Here is a 16,484-nt window from a genome sequence, read left to right on the forward strand (position 1 = left end):
AGCTGAGGCTGAAACTGTAACTATTTCAGGAAATGAAATACAATTTTATATTTTCATGGGGTCTGTAAAATACTTTATGGCATCCTAATACTTGTATATATATTTATGTGTGTGTGTGTGTGTGTGTGTGTGTACACACACATATATAATGTGTATATACATATGTACATATATATATATTTTGTTCCTTTGAAATTTATAATATAGTTTCATTGGATGGGAGCTACAAAGTGGAAGGGGAATTCAGCACCTTTGCAAACATGTCAGTTACAAACGAGCATGTAACAAGACTTCGATGTAATGTCAAAATCTTTGTGGTTGAATAGAGGGTTGGATCAGTTATGATAATGGCAGCCCATAAATGGTTTGAAAATGTATCTCCTATAAAAATAGTTGGGGGAAAAAGAACTATGTAAACTTGCTGGGTTGCTTGGCTTGAATCAAATGCTATCATATTTACTTAAAGAATATTCATTTATACATGTACTATTTATTTTTTGTGTCTACTGAGGTGAATAGGAGTTTTGGGGAAGACGATGATTTCACAAGAAGGGCTGGATTTGCTCTTTACATAAAATAGCAAGCTGCCATTGAACTACCCAATTCTGGCATCCCCATGCAGAGACATACACTTTAACTACAAAACAGCATGTTCTGAGTCTGTGTTTTCTCTGGATAGTAGTAGCAGGAACACAGTGTTCATTTAAATTAAACCAGTTCCTTGGATAATAACAAAGTAATTAAAGAAATCACCAAGGAAAAAGAGCCAATTTATTTGAATCCTGTTCATAAAAACTACATCAAGAGCCTGAAGGTACAAAATAATGTGGATAAGATGGCAGATTGATGATTTTTAAAAATTCTGCGTGGGATGCTTCCTGATATTAATTCAAATGAGTATCCCTCATTTGAAAATAATACAAGATGCAAAATTTTTATCCTTCTTAAGAGAGATGAAATTCTATTAAAATACACAGATAAGAAATTGCCACATAGCTCAAAGTCCACTTGACCTCTAGCAATACCTTAACATCAGAACATTATGATTTATTCATATTTTCTACATTCCCTTTGGAATAGAAAGGCCTTTGTCTTTAATGCTTTCAAGAGTTAGAAATTCATACTGATTTATTCTACATGATATTACCTGAATTATAAAGAGATATTTTGGGGCATCAATGAGTTTTCTATTTTTGCCAGTAACGAAAATCTAAATGCAGTCAAAAATGTGGATCAGATTCATATTACCATTAAGCACTGAAAGTTATTTTAAAAGAAAAGCACCTCAATAAAAGACCTCTCACCTTTATCTCCACCAGTGCAATGGTGAGAAATTAAATCACAGCCCCCATAGAAAATTTCACAATTGCCCTTTGTGCATTTTAGCAAATGACTGCTTCTTTCTGAAGAGGAATGAGCATTCCCTGCCACATTCTGCTTCTCCTCATGAAATATAGGGGGCCATGTGGATTTCATATGTCAATGAAGGAAGTGAAGAAAAGCAGGTAATGGGGAGGATCTGTCTGTGCAAGGATGGCGCCTCTGTCTTTGAAGAACAATTTATAGAAAAATATGTAGACAGAACGTAAAATGAACTAATGTCAGAGAGGAAAAAGATATATAAAATAGCCAACTTGCCCACTACCAAAATGAAAAGAAAAGAACTTAAAACTTTATTCCATAAAGTAATAAAAATAGGCTTCAGATCACTGTCGCAGCCAGTTAAATCGGAAGAAAGAAGCAGACAGTAAAGTTATACACGGAAATAAAGGGAAAAGGAGACAGGTGAAAAACAAGGAGAATGGACTAGGAAAGCAGAACAAGAGGAGGAAGACCACAGGACCCGAACCGGAAGAGGAAATCCAGGAGGAAGCAGGAGAATATCACGGAACAGGAAGAATCAAGTGAGCCTTCATCACCTTTACCCTGCAGTCCTATCTCTTAAATACAACTTACCCCACCCCTCCGAGCAATTGACTGATCCCCTTTGAGATTCCAAACTCTCCATCTTAAGAGAGTCTCTCGCGCCCTTCGGTTGGCTGAGCATTTTACCTGCATTCGGCCCCACGGGAATGACTGCTTTAAACAAAATGCAGCCACAAGGAAGACTGTGAAGAGAAGGGACCCAAGATGTATGTCTCACCTATGGATTTTTTTCTTTTCCAATTTGTCGCATGGCTTTTGTTAACCTAAAATCAGAGATAGTTTGTAGACATTTACTTTTAGAAAATTTTTGCCAATTGACATAACATTTATCTAAGAGCAGAAATGAGTATGGTTCCCTGCTCATTCTCTAATACTTTTTAGATTGCTAAGGTTTAAGTGTTCTTGATATTTTATCCAAAAGGAGTTTTATATTAGAGATCCCTGTTAATTTTCTGTAAGTAATTTTTGTTTATTAGTATGTGTAAGAAGCAGCTTATATTTCAAAGGGACATTCTTTTAGTAATTTCTTGTTCAGAAATTTGTTTTGTTTTTCCAAATTCCTGTGACAGAACCTGAATCTACCACAGATCATAACTTTTCTTAGTTTATTTGTTGCTCCTTAAAAGCAGGTTAAACAATCTGCTATGTTCTTGAAGATTCTGATGATGCAACACTAAGCTCTGCAGACATGCTAACAGTCTCTTGTCAGTAAGAAAGAAAATTGCAAAAGTAGGTTGGCCAAACTTCAAAATGTTGTATGAGAGAGTCATAGATTTATATTTTCAAGACTGACAGGAATTCTCAAAAGAGGATCCTGAGCAATGAAACAGTATCTCTGGGATATTTTTCTGGATAACACAGCCGATCAACATTTAATCAATTTCTACTAAGTTCAATAAACTGCATTAAATCCTGAGAACTTAAAATTGAATTTAAGTATTGTTTTTACCATGAAGGATCTTATAATCAAATGAAGGATTAATTGAAAATCCATTCTAATTCTTCCAGCCTGCTGTTTTTGTTTGTTTGTTTTTGAAATGTTAGATAACATCTATCTCAAATTTGTATCTGCAACTTAATTTTGTCCAGAGTAACTTTTGCTTCAGTAACTAGGCATCCAACCCTCTACTCAGATTGAATTAGGACTTGACTAAGTCATTCTTGGTGTGACAACTTACAGCAAACATTCCATAGCATATGGACAAGATAGAACTCTGATTCTGCCTGTTGTTTTTTTCTGTGTGCTGAGGTGCATTTTAGAGGTACTGTCTCAGGCATAGTGATTAAGGACAACAGGGATTATCAGCAATGGGAAAGTTTCTGAAAAATGACTGTGATAGAATGGAGAACCTTAAAAAACAGGACACAATCCACATGCCATGCAAATAGTTTGCAATCGATGGACTACCTCTGATAAAAAATATTAGCACAATGGGTTTTATATCATACATTATAGTTTCATACCTGAGGGGTTAAGAGTGTCATTTCTAGAGCTAGATTTCCAACACTGCTGCCTCTAGCAATGGGAACCTGGGTGAGTCATTTAACCCCATGATACCTCAGTTTCTTTCACTGTAAAATGGGAATTGCATTTAGTCAAATGGATGAATGCTAGTAAATGACATTTGCAGTGGTTACTCTGTGGTACCATAAGGCCCTTCTACTCACCACTCTGTGGTACCACAGAGTAAGCACTACAAATATTAATTTCTCCCCCGTTCTCCAATTCTTACTGTATTTAACTGGCCTGACCCTAGGGTGGATGATGATCAATTAAATTATTCCTGTAATGGATATCTTAGACTGTTACATGTGACTCATATTCCTTCTCTTGCTACCGTAAAAAAATTATCACAAATTAAAAATAACACGTGTATTATATGAGAGTTCTGGAGATTAGAAGTCTGAAATGGTGCTAATTGTGCTAAAATCAAGGTTTCAGCAAGGCTGTGTTCCTTCTGGAGGCCTTAGGTGAAAAGAGGTTTCTTTGCTTGTTTAAATTGCTAGAGGCTTCCTGTATTCCTTGGCTCATGCTCCCTTCCTGCATCTGAAAGCCAGTGCATGGCATTTCCAAATTTCCCTCTGACTCTTACTCAATTGCTCCCTTTTTCCTCCCTTGTGATTAATTGGTCTGATCCACTCTAAAATAATTTTCACATCACAATATTCCTAAATTAATCAGATTTGCAAAGTCCCTATTATCATCATATCAGGTAAGATATTCACAGTTTGCAGGGATTAGGATGTGGATATCTTTGGGGCAACCGTTATTCTGTCCACCATAAATATTGGAAAGTTTCTGAAACAATTCTTATATAGTCCCCAAAATGATAACTGTTATAACTATTACTTTTACTGGATGGAAAAAATGAGATGTAATAGTACTCCTTTGAATTTGTATTATTTTAATATTTATTATGTTCATACATTATTGTCATTCATTCAACAAACATTTGTCTAGCAACTTGATCATCTTTAAGTAACCAAACCAAACCAGCTTTCTTCTCAATTATACTGAAGGATCAGTAAAGAAACTCAGCATCAGAGTATTATTCAAAGATTTAGTTTCTTGTCAGAAACACTCAAAGGGCTTGAGTATGAAGCTTGTATGTTGTGCATCTCTGTTTCTGCTACGTGAAATTGAGCAAAGAAATTTGAGCCAATTGTCAGAGCCTCTGACTTAAAAACAAAACAGACAGGTTTCTTGAGGTGCGAAAGTAGAAGAAATTTAAAATGTTCAATAGGTGAGAAGGTCTTTACTTTAGTGCTTCCAAATCAAGCAAGTGTGATCACTTCAGAAAAAGAGCAGCAGGTTTAACCTGCATACTTAGATTTGAATATGTGGCATGAAAATTAGAATGGTGTCAGCATATCTTAGAGACTGAAGCTGAGAAACCAGCTATTGTTACATGAACCTCAGGAGGCGGAGGCCCTTGCTTTGAGTTGGATGTGGTTCATAACTTGTTAGTTTTCACTTTAAGTACCAGCTAACAAGTTTCATTTTAGGAATAGACAGTGCTTCCTTCTACCATCCTGTCACCTGGAGTTGTGTGGTGCTTTAAGAATTCAGATACTCTGCAATGTAATTTCAATATCTGAATTAATTTGAATAGGAAGAACAGTTAAACGTGGATTGTTCACAGATTATTTCCAAAGGCGAGACCTTATTATTGCCATCCCACATGTCACTAGCTGCTGAATGACAACACGCATCACATTTCATGGAAATAAAAGGAGAACCTCCTTTGTTGTGAATTCATTCATACACTCTTGGGAAATTACGACACACAACAGATGGAAATCAACCTTTAATCCAAGCCCCAGTGTGGACCAGGCAGAAGAGAGAGGTGGCAGGAGTCAGGGGAAAAGAGAACTGATAGTGCCAAAGAAAAGAAGAGAATATCTCGTTTCTTCAGTCAGGTTGGACCATTTATATGTAGTCTTGGGCACCACCTCATCTCCACGTTGTTGAATGCTCTCGTTTCTTACTGAAGTTGGAGTGGAGGGTGACTCTAGTTAAAGAAATCCCTGGCAAGACCTTGCTGGCTTAAAACTATAGGCCTTCATCTCACAGAGGGGGCTTGTTTCTAAGCTGCTCCTCTGGGAATCTGTCTACTAGGCACGGGATTCCTGCAGGCAAGAGATTTGGCAGGTCGTAGAAAAGTTATTGGTAGACTTCCTTAAAAGTGTCTCTGAGTGTTGCACTTCCAGACATGCACGCTTCCCACAAGACTAAGTACCCTTTTGGGTCTGGGTCTTGCAGTTAGCATCCTTTTCCTGAGCACGTCGGGAAGCTTCTATTCTCTCTCTCGAGCTGCCTCTGCACAAGCTTGTTTCTGCATGAGTATCTCATGAGCCAGGTAAGGTGGAGATAGTGATGCTTTACTGCTTCTGTTCAGCTGCTTGCTAGATAGAGTCTCCAGTGCAGTGCCTACGGATTTCCAATGCCACTCTATTAGCCTAATCACAGTATAATTCTACTTGGATGCAAAATTAGCAGCAGAATCTTATTTTACTTTTAGCTTCTAATTGGCAACAGTCACATGCTTTTATTAAACTATTCCAATCAAGTCTCCCCAGCATCATACATTCTGCTTATCACTAGGCCCACCTGCAGCCAGCTCTCTTCCTGGCCTCTTATCAGCAAAGCCAATTACTTTCCCATGTGCTTGCTTTGTGGTTTTGCTTATAGACTCCACCACACCTCCACAACTAAGCCCACGGGGTATTAGGTAAATTCTATTCCTTATCCTAACTCCTTCCCTACATGAGTTACTACCTTGAGGTGGTATATGAGTTCTGGTCTGTCTTCCTCTCTAAAAATAAGTTTTATTCTTTTATTTAAATGTGCGTGTGTGTGTGTGTGTGTGTGTGTGTGTGTTTGTTTTGTTTTGTTTTGTTTCGTTTTTTGCTTTCCTGGGCCTATTTATTATTTTCCCCTCTTTTCACTTCATTGCTGCTTTCTCTTACTCCTTTTTGCTCTTCTATTCAACAAAGTTTTGAAAGCCTTTGTTAACCCCCAATTAAGAATGACTTTTAAAACATATAATAGTTCCCCACAAATTCCTGTCCTAAACAACTCAACCTTTTTAATAATTGTTTTAAGTTTCTAGGGAAGTAGATTAAGTAATGAGAGAAAACAGACATTTTAACATCAGAGGTGAGTCCGTCACTTACTAGGTGGGTAGATTTAGTGCTCTTATTAGTTTGTCTGAGCCTCAGTTTTCCCATCTTTCAAATGGGCCCATTATGCCTGCTTGCAAGGGTATAAGGATTACCTGGGCTGTGAGGTGGGACATGCTGAGACCTGTTAGTGTTCACTATGTTAGCTTTCTAGCTCTTCAAGGTTTGGCAAGTATTTTTTTAAGCAGTCAAGTAGTCAAGAAACTTTAGAGGATTGGAAAAATGAATAAAGTGACCTGCGACTCAAAGAAACTTGTAATCTAGCAAATAAAAACAGAAATAGCAATGTCAAAACCAGATTTAGGAGAAAACAGAACCCTAAAAACCAAGCAATTAATTGATTGAAACCTCAAATACATTATAACAGAAAAGAATATTGCCTTCCAGTAATAACATTGTAAAACTAATTATTCACCCTTATTTCCCCTTGCCTCTTTACCTGGAATATACCCCTCAAGAAACCATACAATTAACAGCAATAATATCAACAGTAACATAATTAATATCTGTGAAGCACTCTGGGGCAATAAAGTGGCATAGGAAATCAAAATGGTGTCTATGTAATATTCATATTAAATTTAATAACTATTTAAATATTTATAAATTATCTGGCATTTTATATTTGCAAAATGCTTCACAACCACTTTTTATTAATTATTAGACACTACTTACCCCTTGGCACTCAAGTTTTCAGATGCAGCAGTACTGATTTTTTTAATAATTATTAATCTTAAAGAAACATTTAGCTTTATCAAGCATTTTTCTAAGTTCTCATATATAAAGTATTGTACCACATGGAAGAATAAAGAAACTTAGCAATGATAGACACAATGGCATGTAATATATTACAGTACCATCATTTTAGAGTTCAGAAAAGTGAAATAATTCATTTAAGTTCACAGAACTAGTCCTATCAATGGCTGGGTGCGTAGAAGTCCTGGATTAGCTTAATCCCTGGGGTTTTATTTCTGGATATAAGGAGGTCAGAATGTGTGGCTGTGCTAACTGGGTTAGTTAGAACCATAATCTGGTGACTGAATCTAAGCAATATGTTTGAATTTCTCCTGGGTCTGTGTATAAATCTGTTCTATATAAGAGGAATAATGCCTGGAACTGCTGAGTGAAGTCCAGGTTTACATAAAACCATGAATGTTTTCATACCAAATGTACTTCTCCAAATGGGTCATGATGTTTTGAAAGCAGCCTCATTTATGGTTTGCCCTCTACTGCCTGTGTGTTCAGATGCCTTTGTTTCTGCCCTGTGAGGATATGGGCCACATGGTAGAAGTCTATTTCATGTTCATTTCCCTGTATCAGACTACAAACTAACCAAAATCTGGGAACTATATCTTACTATACTTTGTATTCCCCTTCCACCTGGGTGATGCTTGGCATATATATATATATATATATATATATATATATATATATATATATACACACACACATGCCATCTATATAGTATAGATGGTAAATCCCAGGCAGGCACAGGGATCTCATCTGACTCTAGAGTACAGTGTTTTGCCTTTAAAGTAATTTGCCTTTATAGTACTACAGTGCTTTTTCTATACCAAAGGTTCAATGGATATTTAGTTTATGAATAAGAAGAAACAGATGCAGACATTTATTTGCTTGTCATGATGCATAGAAGTATCAGTTTTGTAATGTTATCTGATATAAATCAAGAAAAAACAGATGAATAGCTAAGTAAGATTTCCACTATGCAGAGGTCAAGCTGGAACCATTAGAAGCCATCAGAGGCAGGTTCCAATTTGTCTTTTATATGTCTGAATGTTGCACAATTTTTAAAATTAATATAATTAATATGTTTTATTGTACTAAAATATGTGTAACACAAAATTTACAATTTAACCATTTTAAAGTATACAGTTTAGTGGCATTAAACACATTCCCAATGTTGTGCAATCATTACCGCTATCTCGTTCTAGAATAGCACAATAATTCTTATGATTAATAACACAGCTGCTTTATTATACTTGAGGGGACTGGGGGCTGGGGGATCAAGTGTACTACAAATATAATATGGATTTTAAGAAATACATAGGAACTAGTCAAGCCACAAAACTCATTACATTTGAATAAGAACTTTTACTCTATTCTCACACTGAATCGTAGCCCAATGAGACATCATGAGGATAGTATAAGGAGAAATAATACTGGTGAGGACACCATCCTGTCAGGACTCTGATGATCTAATCTGCCTGCTTGAATCTCCAGACCTGGGATACAGCTGTCAGTTGGAATTAACTGGCTCACTCATCCTCACCATGGATATTTAAAGCCATCTCTAACTATGAACTGTAAAGGTAAAGAAAGAATTGTGGATCACCATAGTTCTCACTAGAAAAAGAGCTACATATAGTCAACATTTAAATTCAGTATAATTATGTTATACAGTGCAAATACAAAGGGTCTAGTGGCTCTGGAATTGCTGCACTTCAACATTAGGAAAAGGTAGAAATTTTGCCTAGGTGCACTGAAGGGAACTACCTGAACATAGTGATCGCCTGTATCCCATGCCAGCTGATGGAAACTTGGTAGTTTTCATACGTCTTTAACTTTAACCTAAGAGTAACCAGTATTTGCTCAAAATTCAGGTACTAGTGGAAGTATATTAATGGAAATTGTCTCCTCAACTCAATTTCAATGCATTCTAAAAATCTAGTTCTGGTCTCTTTCTGAATAATGAAGTAGCTCCATCTCTGTGTTTCCTGAATTTTCTTCTGAACACTGACATAGCAATGGGAATAAGCTTTGGAATGGAAGAAAGTGTTTTAAATTGAGTCTGATATTTAAAACAAGCCTGGGTGCAGAGGCCCATGACTGTAATCCCAGCACTTTGGGAGGAGGCTGAACTGGGAGGATCCCTTGAGCCCAGCAGTTTGTGACCAGTCTGTGAAACACAGTGAGATCTCATCTCTATAAAAAATATAAAACACATTGTCAGGGCTTGGTGGCACATGCCTGTAGTCCCAGCTGTTTGAGTCACTGGAGCATGGGAGGTAGAGGCTGCAGTGAGCTATGATCTCTCCACTGCACTGCAGTCAGAAATGACAGAGCAAGACCCCATCTCAAATGAACAAACAAAACAAAGCAAAGCAAAACAAAGCAAAACAAAACAGCCCTCTTCCACTGCTTCAGTGAGAGGAGGTTATGATGATTTCTTGAAGTACTATTGAAGAGCTCTTCTTTATAGCGCCTGTTTAGAGTTTTATTGTTTAACAGTTTTATTGCTGCTTTAATGCATGGCGGTGTAATAGTTACCAAATTTCAACTTGCAAATGATCATCCAGAAAATTGTTAGAAATGCAGATTCTTAGGTATCACTTCTAGAGCTTCTACTTAGTATGTCTGAGACAGAAACCTGGGGTCTGCAAGTTCTTAGTTCCTTCAGATAATTCTAGTGCAAGTGGTCTAAGGATCGCAGTTTGAGGATCACAGTTTGAGAAGCAATATAATAGATTTGTTGCAAATAGTGCCAGCACTTTTAGCTACATGAAAGCTAAACTAAGAATGTTTCTTTATATCTATCGTCTTAGAACTTTGCCATATTAATGGCTTAGTTAGATAAACTTTTCTCCTTTAAAACGGAGATATAAAACACTTCACAGGATTCTTATAAGGACATGATCAGATAATTTAATCAAAGAGATCAGTAAGTACCTAGAATTTTGTAAGCACTCGATACATAGTTTTAAAATATTTTTCAATAAAATATCAGCACCTTTATCATAAATAGCAACAGCACATTAGTGTGGATCACCAAAAATTGTCTACATCCAGATTTTCCATTTGCTTTAACCTCATGGGAAGTTAAGGTTACCCGAGTTCAAAGTAAAGGTCATTAATTCTGGCTTCCACCCAAAACATGACATGCTATTTGATTCTATGAAAATTACTCAGATGCTTCTGATTTCTTGAATCCAAGATGGTGAGTAGACATGACCTAAATATAGTATTTAAGAAGGATGAATTAAGAAATGTAATTTTAGTCAGAGGGGAGAGTCTAGGTTTCCCTGTGATTGTTAGGATTAGTTTTCTGGGGCAGAGAAAATTTGCTCTTAGATGTTGTTGAATCAGCAAACCCTAAAGTGTTATTCTAGTCTTGCCTTTTAATTTTTATTATTTTTTTACCCAGTGGTTGATAGTTTCTCATAACTTTTTTTTTGTAGAGTGACACAATGTGACGGCAAATGTTAATCATCCAACATTGTGACCACCCTTCCTTTTGGGGGCTCACTTTGGAAACTGTGTTGACTACTTAATATCCTTATCTGTAGAGACTGCTGAGGTATTAGTGCTCAGAAAAATAATAATTGTGGGTAAATAAAAAAAGATATTGATGGAAAGTAACCATTTCTCTTTGCATAGTTTACAGCTCCCTATATGTCTTTGCATATGTTAATCTTTTACAAAGGGATCTGAAATGTAACTAAGATTAGACAGTTAAAAGATTGTAAAGTTAAAGACGTTTACAGTTAAAGACTGTGTGTTTTATTCTCTATTGCCACACCATGATCATGGATAGAGAGATCATAGATTTTTCAAAAGTGGTTTTGTGAAAAAGTAACTTTGGATCTAAGTTTTGAACTTGCTGACCTTACAACGATCTCAAATAACTTCTTCCTTCGCACTTGGAAAAAAGTACAAAACACAAATGTATAGCTCTAAGATTTATATCAATGCAAATATCTGTTAGCTAAATCCAGTAAAAACAATAGGGCATTCTAGCACCCCGACCTTCTACACACCTGAGGTGGATTTTCCTTAACACCAAGCCATCCTTTTCCCTTCACCACAGGTAACCACAATCCTGCGTTTCATGTATTCATTTCTTGCCTTTATGATTTTGACACCAAAGCAGGTATCTGTTAGGGGAAAAAAAGAAGTTAATTTTTTTCATTTGTGAATTTTCCATAAAAAAAATTATAAATATATATTTCTATATTTTTTACTCAATATTGTTTCTGAGGTTTATTCATACTGTTTCATGAAGCTGCAGTTGTTTCATTTTTATTGCTTTATAGTATTTTATTATTTAAATATGCCATAATTTATTTATTAAGTCTACTCCCGATGGTTATTTCTTTTCTGTACTTTTTAATGTTTATTTGCTATTTGCATATCCTCTTTGATAAAGTGCCTGTGTTAAAATGGAAAGAAGAGAACCCCTCCATTTTCCCACACACTATATCCCTAAGTGACTTATGATTCTGACTCTGGTGGTCAGTTACTGTTATTCCTATTATATAGGTCCAGACCCAGTTATAGTTAGTTCTAGTTATCTAAGATGTTACTTACAAAATTACTGGCAACTAATATATATATATATATATATACAGCCTAATGTATATATATATATTGTAGTAATCCTTTAAAATGCCTAATGAATAAAGAAGTTCTGTGACCAATGTCTTCGGAAAACTTCATCTAAAGGATTTGTCTCTTGGATATTCACAATGAACATGTATAATAATCAGAGTTCTGAAGAGTGACAGATTAAACGACCTGTGCAACATGATTATGTACAGCTTTTCTGAAACATATTTGAATTCAGAACATCTAATACCATCTTGTGGAGCTAATGTTCCACAGAGCACATTTTGGGCAGACCTGGTTTAGAACAGTCCCCTCTTGCTGGCTTTTAACATCATAGGTCAGTGAATGGAGAATCATGATTTAAAAAAAGCTTCAATGAGGATATAATTATCTCAGAATTAAATTTAAAAAGGATTGAAAATGGAAAAATGATTCATTTAGATTGGTTTTCTGCAGTTTCTTTAAATATTTGAGTGATTAAAAAATGAATAACTGATATTAAAGAATTTGATATAGAAATGATTGTAAAGGTCACATTCATACATCAGAAAGTGGAAAATGCAATTATATTTCCAAAATCTATTAGCAGCTCAATAAGTTCATAGATCAGATGATTAGATGGTGTTCATTAATGGTGATTTGTGTGTGCACATGTGTGTGTGTATGTGTGTGATGGAAAAATCACAGCTTTTTAATGTTTAAAGGCAGAGACTCAGGATAAAGTGAAGTTGAGTGTGCTTTTTGTTTTAACATTTTTTTTTGTGGACTTTTCAGTTTGGGAATGTACAGTAATTTGGCTTTTCCAAATTTCTCACTTGTAAATAACAACATTTCCTGAAGTGTAAAAGTTAACACTCAAAATCTTCAGCTTCTTCTTTACGCTTAAAGAAAAAAAAATGTTTAGAAAGACTAACTGCCTAGAAATGTCGTTATTAAATAAAATTGTCAATAAAATGGAAGGAGAGTTTTTTTTTTTAATAATCACAAATTTTCACCTATTATGGAGAAATGTACGACTCTATTAATTAAGTAGATTATTTATTACTGTTAGATTTTTAGTTGCTATTTGGATATAACAATGAGATAAATTAGGCCACTAAATTTGCCATCACTTCATAGCTACTGTGTCCTTATAATGTATATACTATGCCTGATAATGCATCTGTGCAAATTGCACACATCTATTGGCCACTGATGTAGAAAACATTAGAATGAACCTATGAGGACTCCTCTTTGGCAATGTGATTGAAAATCACATTCACTTATGCCTTTTAGCTTCAAGGCACTTGGCTTTCTCTGCCTGTCACTCAGGGCAATGGTTAGTTACTGTCAGAATGCAGCTATAATTGGGAAAGGCACTTGTTAAACACAGAAGTTTGGGGGAGGTGAGAATTCATATCCAGCCTAGCAAGTCTGGGAAGTTTTCCAATCCTCCCAATGCTGTACTAAAGCACAAAAGCAAATTGAATTTTATTACTTAGGTGACATCAAACCATATTTACACAAGAAGACTCATTGAGAACATCCTTCTTAAGAAACTTACTGCATTAAACTTCTTTTTTTTCCCCCAAGCTGGTCTTAAAGTTTGCCTTTACTCTGAAATTTCTTCCATTTAAATTCTTGACTTTTTTTTTCACAAAAACTGTAACAAAATAATAACAAGCCCATATTGTTATTAGGAGAAAAACTTTTGTGATATAAATATTCTAAACCATCTGGAAAAATAAGTGCAAAATTAGAAAGTGTAACCAAACGAAATGTTGTTAATAATGTAAGTTGCTTAAATTGACGAGCCTGTGCTCACAGACTTGAAAACTTAGTGTTTTTCTTACTTAAGTGGAGAATACTTTGAACTTTTAGTCTGGGACTTAAGATAAAAGTTAGTCACAAACTCTCTATTATCATCAGTACATGCTAATCTATTATTGGATTTTACACAGAATGGTTTTATAAAGACGTTTTTCCAGCTGTCTAGAAAATTAAATTGAGGGGTTCTTTACTTCATTTATAAAGGTCATTTATTTCTTCCAGATAAAACCTTCATCAAAAATTATTTTAGATCTAGTTATTTTTCTCTTCAAAATATTTTGCTTAGAACTTGCTGCAATTTTGGGGTACATGGATTATATGTATTCCTCCTTCTTCTAGCAATTTATTTAATACATTATTTCTTTCTGCAGTAAATTTTTATATGATCATTTTCTGTAATCTCTTTCAGGCAGTTAATTGGAATTTTTTTCTTATTATTATGTTTAGCACAAAACCCAATTTGTTTCAATACATTTTGGTATTTTTCTTTTCTTCTTCCTTTTACCTTCTTGTAGTTTTACAACCTTTTGCCTAAATATCTCAACCTCAACTTCTGTCTGCTCTATGTGCATACATAGCTCATTTTAATTTGTTTTGAACTCATTACACTCACTGGTATTCCCCCTACCTATTTGCTCAGCTATTTAGATCAGTCCATCAAAATGTGCTTATTAAATATCGACAATAAATTTAACAGTGTTTAGACAAGACATAATTCCTGATAAAACCTTGCTTAGTCAGATAAGAAAAATACACACTGAATAATTAAAGAGCATCAATTAATTAAGCACTAAACTATAGTGGAAATTCTACTCTATATAGTCTCAGTGTGTTGTGTCCCAGTATCCTTTCTAGCAGAGTTGTCCAAAAGCAATTGCTTGTCCATAGTGCACCATTCTGTATGTCATGAGATGTGGCTATCCTGCCTATAACTGCCTGGGCCAGAAATCTCCACTTTAGCCAAAGGCTTCAGATGAAAATGACACATCTATGGAAGGTCAGCAAGTTATGAGGTGGCCTGACAAGAACCCTGCACCAGAGAGTATTCTGTATTGAATAGGGTACAAGAGAATAACCTTTTTCCTTTTGGGACATTTGGATACTAACTACATTGGAACATTCTGGAAGTTATGACAGCAGTAAGAGCAGAAAAACAGAAAGAAAGATTTAGTTACCAGTAATATAAAATGGCTAAAGTTTTGGTCAGTTATAATTTGAAACCACTCCTGATATAAGCTATTAAAAAGGTAGAGATGTTAAATAAATATAACAAATATCTCTTTAAAAAGAAAGCAAAACAGAAATCCCCAGGGATTAACGTGCAAAGAGTGATCTGGAAGCCAGAGTTGAGCTATTGCTACTGGGCTACAGCAGTTGGGGTTGTTAATGCTGGTGTAAGTTCTAGGAATCTACAGGCATGGATTTTGGTTCTCATGGGAATTGTTACAGACTAAATGTTTGCATCCCCCCAAAATTCATATGTTGAAAGCCTAAACTCAAATGCAATTATATTAAGAGATGAAGTCTTTGGGAGGTAATCAGGTCATGAGGGTAAAGCCTTTGTGAATAGAATTAGTACCCTTGTAAGAAGAGACACAAGCACTTGCTTCTTTCTGTGTTCTCCATGTGAGGATATAATGAGAAGATCGCTGTCTGAAAACCCGGAGGCTAATCCTCACCAGATGCCAGATCTGCTGCACTTGATATTAGACGTCCAAGCCTCCTTGACTGTGAGAAATAAATATTTTCTCTCTCAGTCATGGCGTTCTGTTATAGCACTGTAAGTTGACTAAGGTAAGAATGATTGGATGAGCAGGACTTAGGCCCATGCAAAGCAGAAAGTTGGAATAGATCTCTGGACTTAAAACTTGGACACTAAAAGGGCTGAGGAAAGAAAAACTAGAAAGAATTTATCTATAACACAGAGATAAAAAAGATCCTGGTCTTTCTTGTCTGGGCCCTGGACAGAAAAATGAAAGTCCACTTTAAGAATTTTTAAACTTTGTGCTAGCTACAAGGTCATATATTTTCCAAGCTGATATATCAAAATAAAAGTTGATTCTAGACAATGATAATTCTAGAGCATCTTACAGAATAAATGTAATATCTCTCTGGAGCAATACCTCATTACTTTAAGAAATAGAGTTCACAATCCAAACTTAAAAACAAACAACAACAACAAAAACTAAAAATATTAGATAACCTGAGTGAGAGAGACACCACACAGAGAAGTATAAATATAGAAAGTATAAAAAACAGGTTAAGCATAAAAATTTGATTAAGAATTTCAGAGACAGTGAAGAGAATTGTAAGAACATGTTAGAAGAGGTAATGCTTAAGAAATTTTTGAAACTATTAAAAACAGCAATCCTCTGTTCCAAAGAGTATACAAATTCTGAACACCATAAATATTGAGTAAGTGCTCATATTATAGAGAAATTGTAGAATCCCAAAAAGAGAATAAGAAGCATTTATGAAAGAAATAATATGCTACTTTGCAAAGGGAATGACAATTATTTGCACAGCAGATTTCTTATTACCATAATACATGTCAGAAGACAATGGAACACCATCCAAATATACAGAGAGAACGATTATAACTGATATACTTTGAATTATATACTTAGCACATTATCATTTAATAGTGAGAGAAAAGTAAAGACATTTTCAGACATGCAAAGACTATTACTATCAATACACCTTAATAAAAGATTTATTGAGGAATG

This window comes from Saimiri boliviensis, chromosome 15 (assembly GCF_048565385.1).
Source record: "Saimiri boliviensis isolate mSaiBol1 chromosome 15, mSaiBol1.pri, whole genome shotgun sequence".
Lineage (NCBI taxonomy): Eukaryota > Metazoa > Chordata > Mammalia > Primates > Cebidae > Saimiri > Saimiri boliviensis.